General features: G+C 63.0%; 2 non-coding genes across 2 annotated transcripts; both read right to left on the bottom strand.

Annotated features, from left to right (window-relative positions):
- Positions 1-888: 888 nt before the first annotated feature.
- Positions 889-1,041, bottom strand: LOC142794148 (5.8S ribosomal RNA). Its single transcript, XR_012892106.1, has one exon. It is a non-coding gene; the product is annotated as a 5.8S ribosomal RNA (ribosomal RNA).
- A 1,719-nt stretch (positions 1,042-2,760) lies between these two features.
- LOC142794150 (small subunit ribosomal RNA) lies at positions 2,761-4,575 on the bottom strand. Its single transcript, XR_012892108.1, has one exon. It is a non-coding gene; the product is annotated as a small subunit ribosomal RNA (ribosomal RNA).
- Between the last annotated feature and the right edge of the window lie 12,925 nt (positions 4,576-17,500).

Below are 17,500 nucleotides of genomic sequence, written 5' to 3'. Positions count from 1 at the left end.
GCTGCGCGCGTGCGTCGTCCGAGCAGTTGCGTGATAAACGACCGTGTCGAAAGCCCAAACACCGCCGAGGCCAGTCGCCGCCGCCGCAAGGGCAGCCACGCAGCCTGGCGAGAGGCATCGTCTCGTGTAGCGTCGCCCCCGCCCCAACTGGAGTGGCCCAGTTTTTTGAACGGGACGGGAACTGCGAAGCACTTAGACCGACGGCGGACTACGACGAGAACGCCTTAAGCTTCGCCAACGTTTCGCCAACTCGTGCGGGAGACTTTTTCCGCTTCGCGGCAAGTCGTCGCGCCGTGCTCTCCGCATCAACCGCGTACGCAGCGAACCGCAAACGTCGGGCGCAGCCTCCTCACCTCCCTGCGCTTTGCGCGCGAACGTTCCCTGTTCGCGCGGCAAAGCCTGGAGGAGGCACGGCCCCGCAGCGTGTTCGAGCGCCCGGTCTACGGGACACCCTGCTTACTTCGAGGGCAACAAGCGCAACGCAAGGCTGCGATCTCGCGCACTTTGCGCACGGCTGGAGAAGCTTTGCTGGCCGGCTTTCGCTCCTCGTGTTTACCGTGCGTTAAAGTTGCGCGTCCGTGGCTCTCGCAGCTCTTGCGCGCCCGGTCGCAGAGAGGAGTACGCAACCTCGACCGCACTTTCCCTGCAGGCTTCCTTCCGACTCGAAGTCCTGCGGCGGTCTCAACGAGGTGCCACATCCTCAATGCAGTCGGTCGCCCCCGTTTCGGTTGGGCTCTGGCACGACGGTCGCCACCGTCTCGCCCTTGAGTGGCCGCTGTTGGCGCTCGCTGTGAGGTGTTCAGCGTGCTGTCCGTGTTGCCGACGCGGTCAAAACGAGTCGACGGCTCACGTTCCCTTGTGCGCCGAAGGCTCTCTTGATATGTGATCCGACCCTCAGACAGACGAAGCCAAGGGAAGACCCAAGGCCGCAATGTGCGTTCAAAGAATCAGTGCTCAGTGTGTCCTGCAATTCACACCAAGTCTCGCAGCTGGCTGCGTTCTTCATCGACCCGAGAACCGAGTGATCCACCGCTTAGAGTCGTGAAAAAGTGTTTGTTCAATTCCGTACAGTCAAAACCAAACGTTTCTGGCACTCGGCCAAACAGTGGCCAAGAAGGGCGCTTTTCAGCGCACGCTTGGACTCCAAAACTCTGCCGCGCCTTTTTCGGCTGCCGCAAATCGAGCAAACGGTGTGTTTCGGACGGCGTTTCGCTTTCGCTACTTGCGAGTGCTTTCGTGGTCCACCCCTCTATAAATACTCGGGAGGCGTCGAAGCCGGTTCTCCAAGCCGGACCCGTAGGTATCGTTGTGTGCTCGCTCTCATTGGCCCGCCTAACCAGAAAATGCCTGCGGTACACCCATTTGGATAAGAGTGCACGCAGATGCGGGCCTCGACGGCTACACATTTCCTCGGGCGGCCGCCTCCCGGCCTCCGTGGAGCGCGGGATGCACGGTCCCATCGACAAGCCTCTCCCGTTTTTACCGTGGCGTCGCGGTTCACCACGGCAGGCGGGTCGGTCTCCTCCGCATAAAAAGGGGGACCCCCGCTTTTTGTTCCACGAAATCGCACAAGCTTTTTTCGCATCCACGGTTTGCCACCGCACACCAAAATGCCGATCCGGCTGCCTACTTTAGCCAACAGGTGGAGCCAGGCGCGCCGTACTTGCGCGGCACTTCCCACGTCCACCGAAGTCGGTGCCAAGGACCACTTTCGGCGCCGGAGCCGCGTACGAGCCTACTCGAGGCGGAAGAACGAAGCCAGCAAGGGCCTGGCCGCAAGTGCGTTCAATTGTCGGGACGTCCAAGTCCCTCGTTCTTCCGTGCTTCCTCTTTCGGCAAGTCGTTGCGGCACCTTCCCAAAGCGCGCAGACCCGCTAATCGCGACGAGCGCGACGTGGCCGTGCCGCCTTTCCCTCGGCAGCAAGCAAAACGCCTGGCAACGTCGACGCTCCCCTAACCGCGATCTCGCACCGTGTTTCGTGTGGCGAATTCAAAAGCCGGCCGGCGCTGCTGCAACCATTACGGTCGGTACGCATACGCCGCGGAGGGCGGGACGGTCATCGGAGCGTGCGGTTCCTCCATCGAGTACTGCGCACCTCGGCCGTCGCATCGCCGTGCCATGACCGGCCGCGCGTCAACGCGAACCGGTGCCAGCGAGATCCCTCGCCTGCAAGAACCGACCGGCAGCCTCCGTCACCCGAGGACGCGGAGGCGCTTGCCGCGGACGGCGGGACGGTATGCACTGGTGCACAGCGGACCCGTCACATCGCCAGTTCCTTGACCGACCGCCGACGCTTGTGCCGTTCCTCTCGTACTTGGCAGTCGCCGCGCGATTGTCGGGTCTCGTTCTTGCACGCTCGAACGGTCGGGAGGGCACTCGGCTGGCGTTTCGGGAACGCGCAGCCTCGCCTTCTACCGACGTAACCACGACTCGCCGTTCGCGCTCCGCCGCTCCTGTTTACAGTACTAGGCGGTCCCGCAGCGGTCGGGTCGCGCATTTCGAGCGCTTCGAGCCACGGTGCAGTGGCGGGTCGAAAGCCGACCTATGAGTGCGTTGCGCCGTTTGTACCCGCGTCCGCCACCTGGCCGACCGTCCAAGGTCGCGGTGTTGGCGTCCGCTGGGCGCAACAATTTGTCACGGGGTGCCGCTCCACATTCAGGCAGCCCCGTGGGGAAAAGCCGACCCCGCGTCCAAACGGGGTCAGCGGCAGAAAGTGTCGGGCGCAGACGCAGCTGAGGCGCTCACCCTTCACAATCCGTTAATGATCCTTCCGCAGGTTCACCTACGGAAACCTTGTTACGACTTTTACTTCCTCTAAATGATCAAGTTTGGTCATCTTTCCAACAGACCGGCGCAACCGAAAGGCCGCGCCGGACATCGGTCCGAAGACCTCACTAAATCATTCAATCGGTAGTAGCGACGGGCGGTGTGTACAAAGGGCAGGGACGTAATCAACGCGAGCTTATGACTCGCGCTTACTGGGAATTCCTCGTTCAAGGGGAACAATTGCAAGCCCCTATCCCAATCACGAAAGAAGTTCCACGGGTTACCCAGTCTTTTCAGACAGGGATAAAGACACGCTGCTTCCTTCAGTGTAGCGCGCGTGCGGCCCCGGACATCTAAGGGCATCACAGACCTGTTATTGCTCTGTTTCGTGCGGCTAGGAGCCGCTTGTCCCTCTAAGAAGGTTGTAAGGTGCTGGGAACCCCGCACCTATTTAATAGGCTAGAGTCTCGTTCGTTATCGGAATTAACCAGACAAATCGCTCCACCAACTAAGAACGGCCATGCACCACCATCCACCGAATCAAGAAAGAGCTCTCAATCTGTCAATCCTCCCAGTGTCCGGGCCGGGTAAGTTTTCCCGTGTTGAGTCAAATTAAGCCGCAGGCTCCACTCCTGGTGGTGCCCTTCCGTCAATTCCTTTAAGTTTCAGCTTTGCAACCATACTTCCCCCGGAACCCAAATACTTTGGTTTCCCGGAAGCTGCCCGCCGAGTCATTTGAGTAACTCAGGCGGATCGCTGGTTGGCATCGTTTATGGTCAGAACTAGGGCGGTATCTGATCGCCTTCGAACCTCTGACTTTCGTTCTTGATCAATGAAAACATTCTTGGCAAATGCTTTCGCAGTAGTTCGTCTTGCGACGGTCCAAGAATTTCACCTCTAGCGCCGCAATACGAATGCCCCCGTCCGTCCCTCTTAATCATTACCTCGTATTCCAAAAACCAACAGAACAGAAACGAGGTCTTGTTCTATTATTCCATGCAAGTTTATTCAGGCGACTCGCCTGCGTTGAGCACTCTAATTTTTTCAAAGTAAAAGCACCGGCCATCTCGAGGCACACAATGAAGTGCACCAAGAAAGAACCGGCATGATGTTCAGTCCGAGCCGTCGCATCGGGTAGATGCACTACTCGTCTGGAACTGAGATCCAACTACGAGCTTTTTAACCGCAGCAGCTTTAGTATACGCTATTGGAGCTGGAATTACCGCGGCTGCTGGCACCAGACTTGCCCTCCAATTGATCCTCGTTAAAGGATTTAGAGTGTACTCATTTCAATTACGGGGCCTCAAAAGAGTCCCGTATTGTTATTTTTCGTCACTACCTCCCCGTGCCGGGAGTGGGTAATTTGCGCGCCTGCTGCCTTCCTTGGATGTGGTAGCCGTTTCTCAGGCTCCCTCTCCGGAATCGAACCCTGATTCTCCGTTACCCGTAACAACCATGGTAAGCAAGTAACCTACCATCGAAAGTTGATAAGGCAGACACTTGAAAGAAACGTCGCTGGCTCGTGGCCATGCGATCAGCACAAAGTTATCCAGAGTCACCACACAATACGGGCCGAAACCCGATCGATCTTGGTCTAATAAAAGCACCCGTTACCCAAAGGGCTCCAGGCTCACTGCATGTATTAGCTCTAGAATTGCCACAGTTATCCAAGTAGGAAGAAACGATCTAAGGAACCATAACTGATTTAATGAGCCATTCGCGGTTTCGCCTTATTTCGGCATGTACTTAGACATGCATGGCTTAATCTTTGAGACAAGCATATGATTACTGGCAGGATCAACCAGGTAATCGTTCGACTGCGCGTCCGTCCTCGCCTTCGGCGGGCCGGACGCAGTCTGTGTGCGGCGGAGGCCACCTTCAGGCGCCCCAACACGCTTATTTTGCACTCCGAGATGACGGCGTTCGAGCTCGCTACGGCACAACCTTCCCGAAAGACGAGTGGGAGCCGTGCGGCAAGAAGCACGTTCATGCTCGCTCTTTTTCGTTGCATCGACTCGGTCGCGCCGTGCGGGTTGCCCAAGCCCGCTGCACTGTCGGTGGACCGGCCGGAACTAGCAACGGAGCCGAGACTGCAAAGCCGCCAGACGACGGGTCACGCCCGCGTCTTCGGCGCTTTCGCATCTGAATCGCCCGAGGACGACACGGAACACACCTCGATATCGTGGTAAAACGGCACCGTCCGACAACCAGCCCCTAACGCATCAAGCGGATGAGGCTGCAGACGACTGCCGTGGATTCCCCTGGAGCAGACCCGAGGACACGCTTGACGAGGCCGAAGCCCGCCGCATATCAGACACCCGGTCGCTTTCGCGTACGCCGCTCACGAGAACCCCCACATAATAGCAGCGATAAGTACCCAGACCTCCTTGGGCACTAATACGAGCGTACTCGAGAAAATTTCACCGCGGGTGTGCCCCGAAACGTGTGGCACGTTGAGCGTGCCACAAGTCTACGTCGCTCTCAAACCCGCCGAGGTCGTAGAATTTGCGACCCTACTCACGAAATTCCCACCGAGGATACGGCCGCAAACGTACCGCACCTTGGGTAGGCCACGAGTTTGTGCAACACTACGCTGACGGCACAGCACCGAGGTCGTGCGCGCACGCACGGGAAAATTCCGCCGCGGTTTCTGCCGAAAACGTGAGGCACCACGACTCTCCGCAAGTTCGCGTCGACTGCGAAAGACCGAAGTCGTGAACGACGTGTCCGCTACTCGCCGCCGACACGCTGGACACCAAACGTACAACGACTCGACGGCGTCGTAGAGGCCCACGACGCGGTTTTCCTTAACGACGTCTCGGCGTGGCACCGACAGGTTAGAACGGCCGACCAACGTTCCCTGTCCGCCGTTCGGCTCAGTCGAAGGGCTCGGCGACTTCGGCAACGCTGCGAAGCCGCACGGTGACGCACGCCATGTCCCCATTTTTTTTTTTTTTTTCTTTCTGCGTCTGCCGGGGTGCCCCTATAATAGCAGCGATAAGCACCCAGACCGCCGTGGGTCGCTCGCCCCGGCTGACGTGGTTTTTCGTACTCCTGCGGCGGTCGCCGTCAAGCACGTCCAAATACGCTACTTTCGTGGGCGCATTCACGCTCTTTCGCTTCGCCGGAGTGCCAGCACTCACTCTGCCAAAAACGGCGAACATCCGAGCGGCGGTTCCCACTTTTGCGTCGGCGTCGCAAACCCCGCCCCGGCAGACGAGGTTTGCCGTACTCGTGCGACGGTGGCCGGCGGGCACGTCGAAAGACGCCGATATCGTGCGCGAATTGGCGCACCTTGGCTTCACCGGAGTGCCGCCACTGACTCCTCCAAAAACGGCGAAGATCCGAGCGGCGCTTCCCACTTTCGCATCGGCGTCCCGAACTCCGCCCCGGCTGACGCGGTTTACCGTACTCGTGCGACGGTCGCCGGCGAGCACGTGGAAAGACGCCGATATCGTGCCCGAATCGGCTCCGTTCGGCTTCGCCGGAGTGCCAGCACTGGCTCGGCGAAAGACGACGAACATCCGAGCGACGGTTCTCACTATTGCGTACGCGTCGCAAACCCCGCCCCGGCAGACGCACTTTGCCGTACTCGTGCGACGGTCGCCGGCGAGCACGTAGAAAGACGCCGATATCGTGCCGGAATCGGCCCCGTTTGGCTTCGCCGGAGTGCCAGCACTCACTCGGCCACAAACGGCGAACATCCGAGCGGCGGTTCCCACTTAGCCGTCGGCGTCCCGAACTCCGCCCCGGCAGACGCGGTTGCCGAGCTCGTGCGACTAGCGACCGCGAAGCCGTCTCGCGACGCCGCTTTCGTGCGCGGCTCCCACTGCGACCTGGGTCACCCGAGGTCGACGAGCAAGAAAGAATGTCGAAAAAAAATTTTTTTTTTTTTTGCGTCTGCCGGGGTGCCCCTATAATAGCAGCGATAAGCACCCAGACCGCCATGGGTCGCTCGCCCCGGCTGACGTGGTTTTTCGTTTTCCTGCGGTGGTCGTCGTCAAGCACGTCCAAACACGCCACTTTCGTGGGCGCATTCGCGCTCTTTCGCTTCGCCGGAGTGCCAGCACTCACTCTGCCAAAAACGGCGAACATCCTAGTGGCGGTTCCCACTTTTGCGTCGGCGTCGCCAACCCCGCCCCGGCATACGCGGTTTGCCGTACTCGTGCGGCGGTGGCCGGCGGGCACGTCGAAAGACACCGATATCGTGCGCGAGTCGATGCTTCTTGGTCTCGCAGGAGGGCCGCCACTCACTCCTGCAAAAACGGCGAAGATCCGAGCGGCGCTTCCCACTTTTTCGTCGGCATCGCAAACCTCGCCCCGGCAGACGCGCTTTGCCGTACTCGTGCGACGGTCGCCGGCGAGCACGTCGAAATACGCCGATATCGTGCCCGAATCGGCCCCGTTTCGCTTCGCCGGAGTGCCAGCACTCACTCGGCCAAAAACGGCGAACATCCGAGCAGCGGTACCCACTTAGCCGTCGGCATCCCGAACTCCGCGCCGGCTGACGCGGTTGCCGAGCTCGTGCGACTAGCGACCGCGAACGCGTCTCGCGACGCCGCTTTCGTGCGCGGCTCCCATTGCGACCTGGGTTACCCGAGCTCGACCAGCAAAAAAGAAGGTCGAAAAAAAATTTTTTTTTTCTGCGTCTGCCGGGGTGCCCCTATAATAGCAGCGATAAGCACCCAGACCGCCGTGGGTCGCTCGCCCCGGCTGACGTGGTTTTTCGTACTCCTGCAGCGGTCGCCGTCAAGCACGTCCAAATACGCCACTTTCGTGGGCGCTTTCGCGCTCTTTCGCGTCGCCGGTGTGCCAGCACTCACTCTGCCAAAAACGGCGAACATCCTAGTGGCGGTTCCCACTTTTGCGTCGGCGTCGCCAACCCCGCCCCGGCATACGCGGTTTGCCGTACTCGTGCGGCGGTGGCCGGCGGGCACGTCGAAAGACACCGATATCGTGCGCGAGTCGATGCTTCTTGGTCTCGCAGGAGGGCCGCCACTCACTCCTGCAAAAACGGCGAAGATCCGAGCGGCGCTTCCCACTTTTTCGTCGGCATCGCAAACCTCGCCCCGGCAGACGCGCTTTGCCGTACTCGTGCGACGGTCGCCGGCGAGCACGTCGAAATACGCCGATATCGTGCCCGAATCGGCCCCGTTTCGCTTCGCCGGAGTGCCAGCACTCACTCGGCCAAAAACGGCGAACATCCGAGCAGCGGTACCCACTTAGCCGTCGGCATCCCGAACTCCGCGCCGGCTGACGCGGTTGCCGAGCTCGTGCGACTAGCGACCGCGAACGCGTCTCGCGACGCCGCTTTCGTGCGCGGCTCCCATTGCGACCTGGGTTACCCGAGCTCGACCAGCAAAAAAGAAGGTCGAAAAAAAATTTTTTTTTTCTGCGTCTGCCGGGGTGCCCCTATAATAGCAGCGATAAGCACCCAGACCGCCGTGGGTCGCTCGCCCCGGCTGACGTGGTTTTTCGTACTCCTGCAGCGGTCGCCGTCAAGCACGTCCAAATACGCCACTTTCGTGGGCGCTTTCGCGCTCTTTCGCGTCGCCGGTGTGCCAGCACTCACTCTGCCAAAAACGGCCAACATCCGAGCGGCGGTTCCCACTTTTGCGTCGGCGTCGTAAACCCCGCCCCGGCAGACGCGGTTTGCCCTACTCGTTCGACGGTCGCCGGCGAGCGCGTCGAAAGACGCCGATATCGTGCGCTAATTGGCGCTCCTTGGCTTCTCCGGAGTGCCGCCACTCACTCCTCCAAAAACGGCGAAGATCCGAGCGGCGTTCTCCACTTTCGCATCGGCGTCCCGAACTCCGCCCGGGCTGACGCGGTTTACCGTACTCGTGCGACGGTCGCCGCCGGGCACGTCGAAAGACGCCGATATCGTGCCGTAATCGGCCCCGTTTGGCTTCGCCCGAGTGCCAGCACTCACTCGGCCAAAAACGGCGAACATCCGAGCAGCGTTTCCCACTTTCGCATCGGCGTCCCGAAGCCCGCCCCGGCAGACGCGGTTTGCCCTACTCGAGCGACGGTCGCCGGCGATCACGTCGAAAGGCGCCGAATTCGTGCACGAATCGATGCTTCTTGGTCTCGCAGGAGGGCCGCCACTCACTCCTGCAAAAACGGCGAAGATCCGAGTTGCGCTTCCCACTTTTTCGTCGGCGTCCCGAACTACGCCCCGGCTGACGCGGTTTACCGTACTCGTGCGACGGTCGCCGGCGGGCACTTCAAAATACGCCGATTTCGTGGGCGCATTCACGCTGTTTCGCTTCCCCGGAGTGCCAACACTCACTCTGCCGAAAGCGGCGATCATCCGAGCGGCGGTTCCCACTTTTGCGTCGGCTTCGCAAACGGCGCCCCGGCAGACGCGCTCGTGCGACGTACTCGTGCGACGGTCGCCGGCGAGCACGTCGAAAGACGCCGATATCGTGCTCGAATCGACCCCGTTTCGCTTCGCCGGAGTGCTGCCAGTCACGGCGCAGAGAACGGCGAACAAGTGTTTTTTTTTTTTTTTCCTAGAATTTGTGTTATAGAAGGCACATTTGATATCGGACGATAATTTTCAACTTTATCACGCGCACCGATTTTCGTGTAGAGGTTTGCAAGTTTATGGGAATTTCTCCACTTGGAATAATGCGATTTAGTAGTACTACGAGAACTTCATGGATGTACTCAAGGGTACGGGGCAAGTCAGTTACGTCAACACCTGCAGATTTTTTACACTTCAAACTGAAAATTGTTGGTTGTGAGTCCTCGTGTGATATTAAAGGCCGATTCGCTAACACATAGAACAAAGAAAGAAAGGAAGAAAAAACGCCCGCGCTCGCTCAAGAAACCTGGGTTCGCAACAAGTGGCAACAACAAGCAACCGAGCGAGTGCGCCAAAACCCGTGGCGGCCGAACAAACGCGAAGTCCCAACCGCGTCAGCCGGGGCGGCACGGGACAGGAAAAATCACTTCAGCCGGGGCGGCGGGGCACCGAATAAACCTCGTCACCTCGTCGCAGGATAAAAGAGGAAACAAAAAGTCTAAACAGCGTCTGCTGGAGCGAATGCGTAATAAAACAACAACAACAACAAAAAAAAAACACCCGCGCTCAAGAAGTCTGCAATCCTCACAAAAGGCGACTGTGACCGAGCAGCGTCAGCCGGGGCCGTGCGGAAACGGAAAAACCGCGACTACCGGGGCGTCGAGGCACCGAAAAATCCACTTCAGCCGCGGCGAAAAAAAAAACAAAAAGAAAGACGGAGGGGGGGGGGGGAACCACGTCTGCCGGGGCGAAGGAAAAAAAAAAACGCGTCTGCCGGGGCGAGCCCGGGTGCGGCACCACCGGGAAAACTGTGGCAAACAGACATGGCGATCGAGTGAGTGGGCCGCCAGCCAGGCTCAGCCAAAAAGTGCAAAGTCCGAACTGCGTCAGCCGGGGCGGCAAAAACCGCGTCAGCCGGGGCGGCGCAAAAAACCGCGTCTGCCGGGGCGGCACGAAACCGCGTCAGCCGGGGCGGGGCGAAAACTGCGTCAGCCGGGGCGAAAAGAAAAAAAAAAAACGCGTCTGCCGGGGCAAGCCCGGGTGCGGCACCACCGGGAAAACTGTGGCAAACAGACATGGCGATCGAGTGAGTGGGCCGCCAGCCAGGCACAGCCGAAAAGTGCAAAGTCCGAACCGTGTCAGCCGGGGCGACGCAAAAACCGCGTCAGCCGGGGCGGCGCGAAAACCGCGTCAGCCGGGGCGGCACGAAACCGCGTCAGCCGGGGCGGCGCGAAAACTGCGTCAGCCGGGGCGGCGCGAAAACCTCGTCAGCCGGGGCGAGCGAAAAGGGGGGGGGGGGAACCACGTCTGCCGGGGCGAAAGAAAAAAAAACGCGTCTGCCGGGGCGAGCCCGGGTGCGGCACCACCGGGAAGACTGTGGCAAACAGACATGGCGATCGAGTGAGTGGGCCGCCAGCCAGGCTCAGCCCAAAAAGTGCCAAGTCCGAACTGCGTCAGCCGGGGCGGCAAAAACCGCGTCAGCCGGGGCGGCGCGAAAACCGCGTCTGCCGGGGCGGCGCGAAAACTGCGTCTGCCGGGGCGAGCCCGGGTGCGGCACCACCGGGAAAACTGTGGCAAACAGACATGGCGATCGAGTGAGTGGGCCGCCAGCCAGGCACAGCCGAAAAGTGCTAAGTCCGAACTGCGTCTGCCGGGGCGGCACGAAACCGCGTCAGCCGGGGCGGCGCGAAAACCGCGTCTGCCGGGGCGGCACGAAACCGCGTCAGCCGGGGCGGCGCGAAAACTGCGTCAGCCGGGGCGAGCCCGGGTGCGGCACCACCGGGAAAACTGTGGCAAACAGACATGGCGATCGAGTGAGTGGGCCGCCAGCCAGGCACAGCCGAAAAGTGCTAAGTCCGAACTGCGTCTGCCGGGGCGGCACGAAACCGCGTCAGCCGGGGCGGCGCGAAAACCGCGTCTGCCGGGGCGGCACGAAACCGCGTCAGCCGGGGCGGCGCGAAAACTGCGTCAGCCGGGGCGAGCCCGGGTGCGGCACCACCGGGAAAACTGTGGCAAACAGACATGGCGATCGAGTGAGTGGGCCGCCAGCCAGGCACAGCCGAAAAGTGCTAAGTCCGAACTGCGTCAGCCGGGGCGGCAAAAACCGCGTCAGCCGGGGCGGCGCAAAAAACCGCGTCTGCCGGGGCGGCACGAAACCGCGTCAGCCGGGGCGGCGCGAAAACTGCGTCAGCCGGGGCGAAAGAAAAAAAAAAAACGCGTCTGCCGGGGCGAGCCCGGGTGCGGCACCACCGGGAAAACTGTGGCAAACAGACATGGCGATCGAGTGAGTGGGCCGCCAGCCAGGCACAGCCGAAAAGTGCTAAGTCCGAACTGCGTCTGCCGGGGCGGCACGAAACCGCGTCAGCCGGGGCGGCGCGAAAACCGCGTCTGCCGGGGCGGCACGAAACCGCGTCAGCCGGGGCGGCGCGAAAACTGCGTCAGCCGGGGCGAGCCCGGGTGCGGCACCACCGGGAAAACTGTGGCAAACAGACATGGCGATCGAGTGAGTGGGCCGCCAGCCAGGCACAGCCGAAAAGTGCTAAGTCCGAACTGCGTCTGCCGGGGCGGCACGAAACCGCGTCAGCCGGGGCGGCGCGAAAACCGCGTCTGCCGGGGCGGCACGAAACCGCGTCAGCCGGGGCGGCGCGAAAACTGCGTCAGCCGGGGCGAGCCCGGGTGCGGCACCACCGGGAAAACTGTGGCAAACAGACATGGCGATCGAGTGAGTGGGCCGCCAGCCAGGCACAGCCGAAAAGTGCAAAGTCCGAACCGTGTCAGCCGGGGCGACGCAAAAACCGCGTCAGCCGGGGCGGCGCGAAAACCGCGTCAGCCGGGGCGGCACGAAACCGCGTCAGCCGGGGCGGCGCGAAAACTGCGTCAGCCGGGGCGGCGCGAAAACCTCGTCAGCCGGGGCGAGCGAAAAGGGGGGGGGGGAACCACGTCTGCCGGGGCGAAAGAAAAAAAAAACGCGTCTGCCGGGGCGAGCCCGGGTGCGGCACCACCGGGAAGACTGTGGCAAACAGACATGGCGATCGAGTGAGTGGGCCGCCAGCCAGGCTCAGCCCAAAAAGTGCCAAGTCCGAACTGCGTCAGCCGGGGCGGCAAAAACCGCGTCAGCCGGGGCGGCGCGAAAACCGCGTCTGCCGGGGCGGCGCGAAAACTGCGTCAGCCGGGGCGAGCCCGGGTGCGGCACCACCGGGAAAACTGTGGCTAACAGACATGGCGATCGAGTGAGTGGGCCACCAGCCAGGCTCAGCCAAAAAGTGCCAAGTCCGAACTGCGTCAGCCGGGGCGGCAAAAACCGCGTCAGCCGGGGCGGTGCAAAAAAACCGCGTCTGCCGGGGCGGCACGAAACCGCGTCAGCCGGGGCGGCGCGAAAACTGCGTCAGCCGGGGCGAAAGAAAAAAAAAACGCGTCTGCCGGGGCGAGCCCGGGTGCGGCACCACCGGGAAAACTGTGGCAAACAGACATGGCGATCGAGTGAGTGGGCCGCCAGCCAGGCACAGCCGAAAAGTGCTAAGTCCGAACTGCGTCTGCCGGGGCGGCACGAAACCGCGTCAGCCGGGGCGGCGCGAAAACCGCGTCTGCCGGGGCGGCACGAAACCGCGTCAGCCGGGGCGGCGCGAAAACTGCGTCAGCCGGGGCGAGCCCGGGTGCGGCACCACCGGGAAAACTGTGGCAAACAGACATGGCGATCGAGTGAGTGGGCCGCCAGCCAGGCACAGCCGAAAAGTGCTAAGTCCGAACTGCGTCTGCCGGGGCGGCACGAAACCGCGTCAGCCGGGGCGGCGCGAAAACCGCGTCTGCCGGGGCGGCACGAAACCGCGTCAGCCGGGGCGGCGCGAAAACTGCGTCAGCCGGGGCGAGCCCGGGTGCGGCACCACCGGGAAAACTGTGGCAAACAGACATGGCGATCGAGTGAGTGGGCCGCCAGCCAGGCACAGCCGAAAAGTGCTAAGTCCGAACTGCGTCAGCCGGGGCGGCAAAAACCGCGTCAGCCGGGGCGGCGCAAAAAACCGCGTCTGCCGGGGCGGCACGAAACCGCGTCAGCCGGGGCGGCGCGAAAACTGCGTCAGCCGGGGCGAAAGAAAAAAAAAACGCGTCTGCCGGGGCGAGCCCGGGTGCGGCACCACCGGGAAAACTGTGGCAAACAGACATGGCGATCGAGTGAGTGGGCCGCCAGCCAGGCACAGCCGAAAAGTGCTAAGTCCGAACTGCGTCTGCCGGGGCGGCACGAAACCGCGTCAGCCGGGGCGGCGCGAAAACCGCGTCTGCCGGGGCGGCACGAAACCGCGTCAGCCGGGGCGGCGCGAAAACTGCGTCAGCCGGGGCGAGCCCGGGTGCGGCACCACCGGGAAAACTGTGGCAAACAGACATGGCGATCGAGTGAGTGGGCCGCCAGCCAGGCACAGCCGAAAAGTGCAAAGTCCGAACCGTGTCAGCCGGGGCGACGCAAAAACCGCGTCAGCCGGGGCGGCGCGAAAACCGCGTCTGCCGGGGCGGCACGAAACCGCGTCAGCCGGGGCGGCGCGAAAACTGCGTCAGCCGGGGCGAGCCCGGGTGCGGCACCACCGGGAAAACTGTGGCAAACAGACATGGCGATCGAGTGAGTGGGCCGCCAGCCAGGCACAGCCGAAAAGTGCTAAGTCCGAACTGCGTCTGCCGGGGCGGCACGAAACCGCGTCAGCCGGGGCGGCGCGAAAACCGCGTCTGCCGGGGCGGCACGAAACCGCGTCAGCCGGGGCGGCGCGAAAACTGCGTCAGCCGGGGCGAGCCCGGGTGCGGCACCACCGGGAAAACTGTGGCAAACAGACATGGCGATCGAGTGAGTGGGCCGCCAGCCAGGCACAGCCGAAAAGTGCAAAGTCCGAACCGTGTCAGCCGGGGCGACGCAAAAACCGCGTCAGCCGGGGCGGCGCGAAAACCGCGTCTGCCGGGGCGGCACGAAACCGCGTCAGCCGGGGCGGCGCGAAAACTGCGTCAGCCGGGGCGAGCCCGGGTGCGGCACCACCGGGAAAACTGTGGCAAACAGACATGGCGATCGAGTGAGTGGGCCGCCAGCCAGGCACAGCCGAAAAGTGCTAAGTCCGAACTGCGTCAGCCGGGGCGGCAAAAACCGCGTCAGCCGGGGCGGCGCAAAAACCGCGTCTGCCGGGGCGAAATAAAAAAAAAAAAACGCGTCTGCCGGGGCGAGCCCGGGTGCGGCACCACCGGGAAAACTGTGGCAAACAGACATGGCGATCGAGTGAGTGGGCCGCCAGCCAGGCACAGCCGAAAAGTGCTAAGTCCGAACTGCGTCTGCCGGGGCGGCACGAAACCGCGTCAGCCGGGGCGGCGCGAAAACCGCGTCTGCCGGGGCGGCACGAAACCGCGTCAGCCGGGGCGGCGCGAAAACTGCGTCAGCCGGGGCGAGCCCGGGTGCGGCACCACCGGGAAAACTGTGGCAAACAGACATGGCGATCGAGTGAGTGGGCCGCCAGCCAGGCACAGCCGAAAAGTGCTAAGTCCGAACTGCGTCTGCCGGGGCGGCACGAAACCGCGTCAGCCGGGGCGGCGCGAAAACCGCGTCTGCCGGGGCGGCACGAAACCGCGTCAGCCGGGGCGGCGCGAAAACTGCGTCAGCCGGGGCGAGCCCGGGTGCGGCACCACCGGGAAAACTGTGGCAAACAGACATGGCGATCGAGTGAGTGGGCCGCCAGCCAGGCACAGCCGAAAAGTGCAAAGTCCGAACCGTGTCAGCCGGGGCGACGCAAAAACCGCGTCAGCCGGGGCGGCGCGAAAACCGCGTCAGCCGGGGCGGCACGAAACCGCGTCAGCCGGGGCGGCGCGAAAACTGCGTCAGCCGGGGCGGCGCGAAAACCTCGTCAGCCGGGGCGAGCGAAAAGGGGGGGGGGGGAACCACGTCTGCCGGGGCGAAAGAAAAAAAAAACGCGTCTGCCGGGGCGAGCCCGGGTGCGGCACCACCGGGAAGACTGTGGCAAACAGACATGGCGATCGAGTGAGTGGGCCGCCAGCCAGGCTCAGCCCAAAAAGTGCCAAGTCCGAACTGCGTCAGCCGGGGCGGCAAAAACCGCGTCAGCCGGGGCGGCGCGAAAACCGCGTCTGCCGGGGCGGCGCGAAAACTGCGTCAGCCGGGGCGAGCCCGGGTGCGGCACCACCGGGAAAACTGTGGCTAACAGACATGGCGATCGAGTGAGTGGGCCACCAGCCAGGCTCAGCCAAAAAGTGCCAAGTCCGAACTGCGTCAGCCGGGGCGGCAAAAACCGCGTCAGCCGGGGCGGTGCAAAAAAACCGCGTCTGCCGGGGCGGCACGAAACCGCGTCAGCCGGGGCGGCGCGAAAACTGCGTCAGCCGGGGCGAAAGAAAAAAAAAACGCGTCTGCCGGGGCGAGCCCGGGTGCGGCACCACCGGGAAAACTGTGGCAAACAGACATGGCGATCGAGTGAGTGGGCCGCCAGCCAGGCACAGCCGAAAAGTGCTAAGTCCGAACTGCGTCTGCCGGGGCGGCACGAAACCGCGTCAGCCGGGGCGGCGCGAAAACCGCGTCTGCCGGGGCGGCACGAAACCGCGTCAGCCGGGGCGGCGCGAAAACTGCGTCAGCCGGGGCGAGCCCGGGTGCGGCACCACCGGGAAAACTGTGGCAAACAGACATGGCGATCGAGTGAGTGGGCCGCCAGCCAGGCACAGCCGAAAAGTGCTAAGTCCGAACTGCGTCTGCCGGGGCGGCACGAAACCGCGTCAGCCGGGGCGGCGCGAAAACCGCGTCTGCCGGGGCGGCACGAAACCGCGTCAGCCGGGGCGGCGCGAAAACTGCGTCAGCCGGGGCGAGCCCGGGTGCGGCACCACCGGGAAAACTGTGGCAAACAGACATGGCGATCGAGTGAGTGGGCCGCCAGCCAGGCACAGCCGAAAAGTGCTAAGTCCGAACTGCGTCAGCCGGGGCGGCAAAAACCGCGTCAGCCGGGGCGGCGCAAAAAACCGCGTCTGCCGGGGCGGCACGAAACCGCGTCAGCCGGGGCGGCGCGAAAACTGCGTCAGCCGGGGCGAAAGAAAAAAAAAAACGCGTCTGCCGGGGCGAGCCCGGGTGCGGCACCACCGGGAAAACTGTGGCAAACAGACATGGCGATCGAGTGAGTGGGCCGCCAGCCAGGCACAGCCGAAAAGTGCTAAGTCCGAACTGCGTCTGCCGGGGCGGCACGAAACCGCGTCAGCCGGGGCGGCGCGAAAACCGCGTCTGCCGGGGCGGCACGAAACCGCGTCAGCCGGGGCGGCGCGAAAACTGCGTCAGCCGGGGCGAGCCCGGGTGCGGCACCACCGGGAAAACTGTGGCAAACAGACATGGCGATTGAGTGAGTGGGCCGCCAGCCAGGCACAGCCGAAAAGTGCTAAGTCCGAACTGCGTCTGCCGGGGCGGCACGAAACCGCGTCAGCCGGGGCGGCGCGAAAACCGCGTCTGCCGGGGCGGCACGAAACCGCGTCAGCCGGGGCGGCGCGAAAACTGCGTCAGCCGGGGCGAGCCCGGGTGCGGCACCACCGGGAAAACTGTGGCAAACAGACATGGCGATCGAGTGAGTGGGCCGCCAGCCAGGCACAGCCGAAAAGTGCTAAGTCCGAACTGCGTCTGCCGGGGCGGCACGAAACCGCGTCAGCCGGGGCGGCGCGAAAACCGCGTCTGCCGGGGCGGCACGAAACCGCGTCAGCCGGGGCGGCGCGAAAACTGCGTCAGCCGGGGCGAGCCCGGGTGCGGCACCACCGGGAAAACTGTGGCAAACAGACATGGCGATCGAGTGAGTGGGCCGCCAGCCAGGCACAGCCGAAAAGTGCAAAGTCCGAACCGTGTCAGCCGGGGCGACGCAAAAACCGCGTCAGCCGGGGCGGCGCGAAAACCGCGTCTGCCGGGGCGGCACGAAACCGCGTCAGCCGGGGCGGCGCGAAAACTGCGTCAGCCGGGGCGAGCCCGGGTGCGGCACCACCGGGAAAACTGTGGCAAACAGACATGGCGATCGAGTGAGTGGGCCGCCAGCCAGGCACAGCCGAAAAGTGCTAAGTCCGAACTGCGTCAGCCGGGGCGGCAAAAACCGCGTCAGCCGGGGCGGCGCAAAAACCGCGTCTGCCGGGGCGAAATAAAAAAAAAAACAAAGAAAAAAGCCCGCGCTTAATCAAAAGAAAACAAAGAAAAAAGCTTGCGCTTAATCAAAAGAAAA

This window comes from Rhipicephalus microplus, unplaced genomic scaffold, assembly GCF_043290135.1.
Source record: "Rhipicephalus microplus isolate Deutch F79 unplaced genomic scaffold, USDA_Rmic scaffold_378, whole genome shotgun sequence".
Classification (NCBI taxonomy): domain Eukaryota; kingdom Metazoa; phylum Arthropoda; class Arachnida; order Ixodida; family Ixodidae; genus Rhipicephalus; species Rhipicephalus microplus.
Note: the sequence above shows the minus strand (reverse complement) of the source record. Positions and strands in the feature narration are given on the sequence as shown.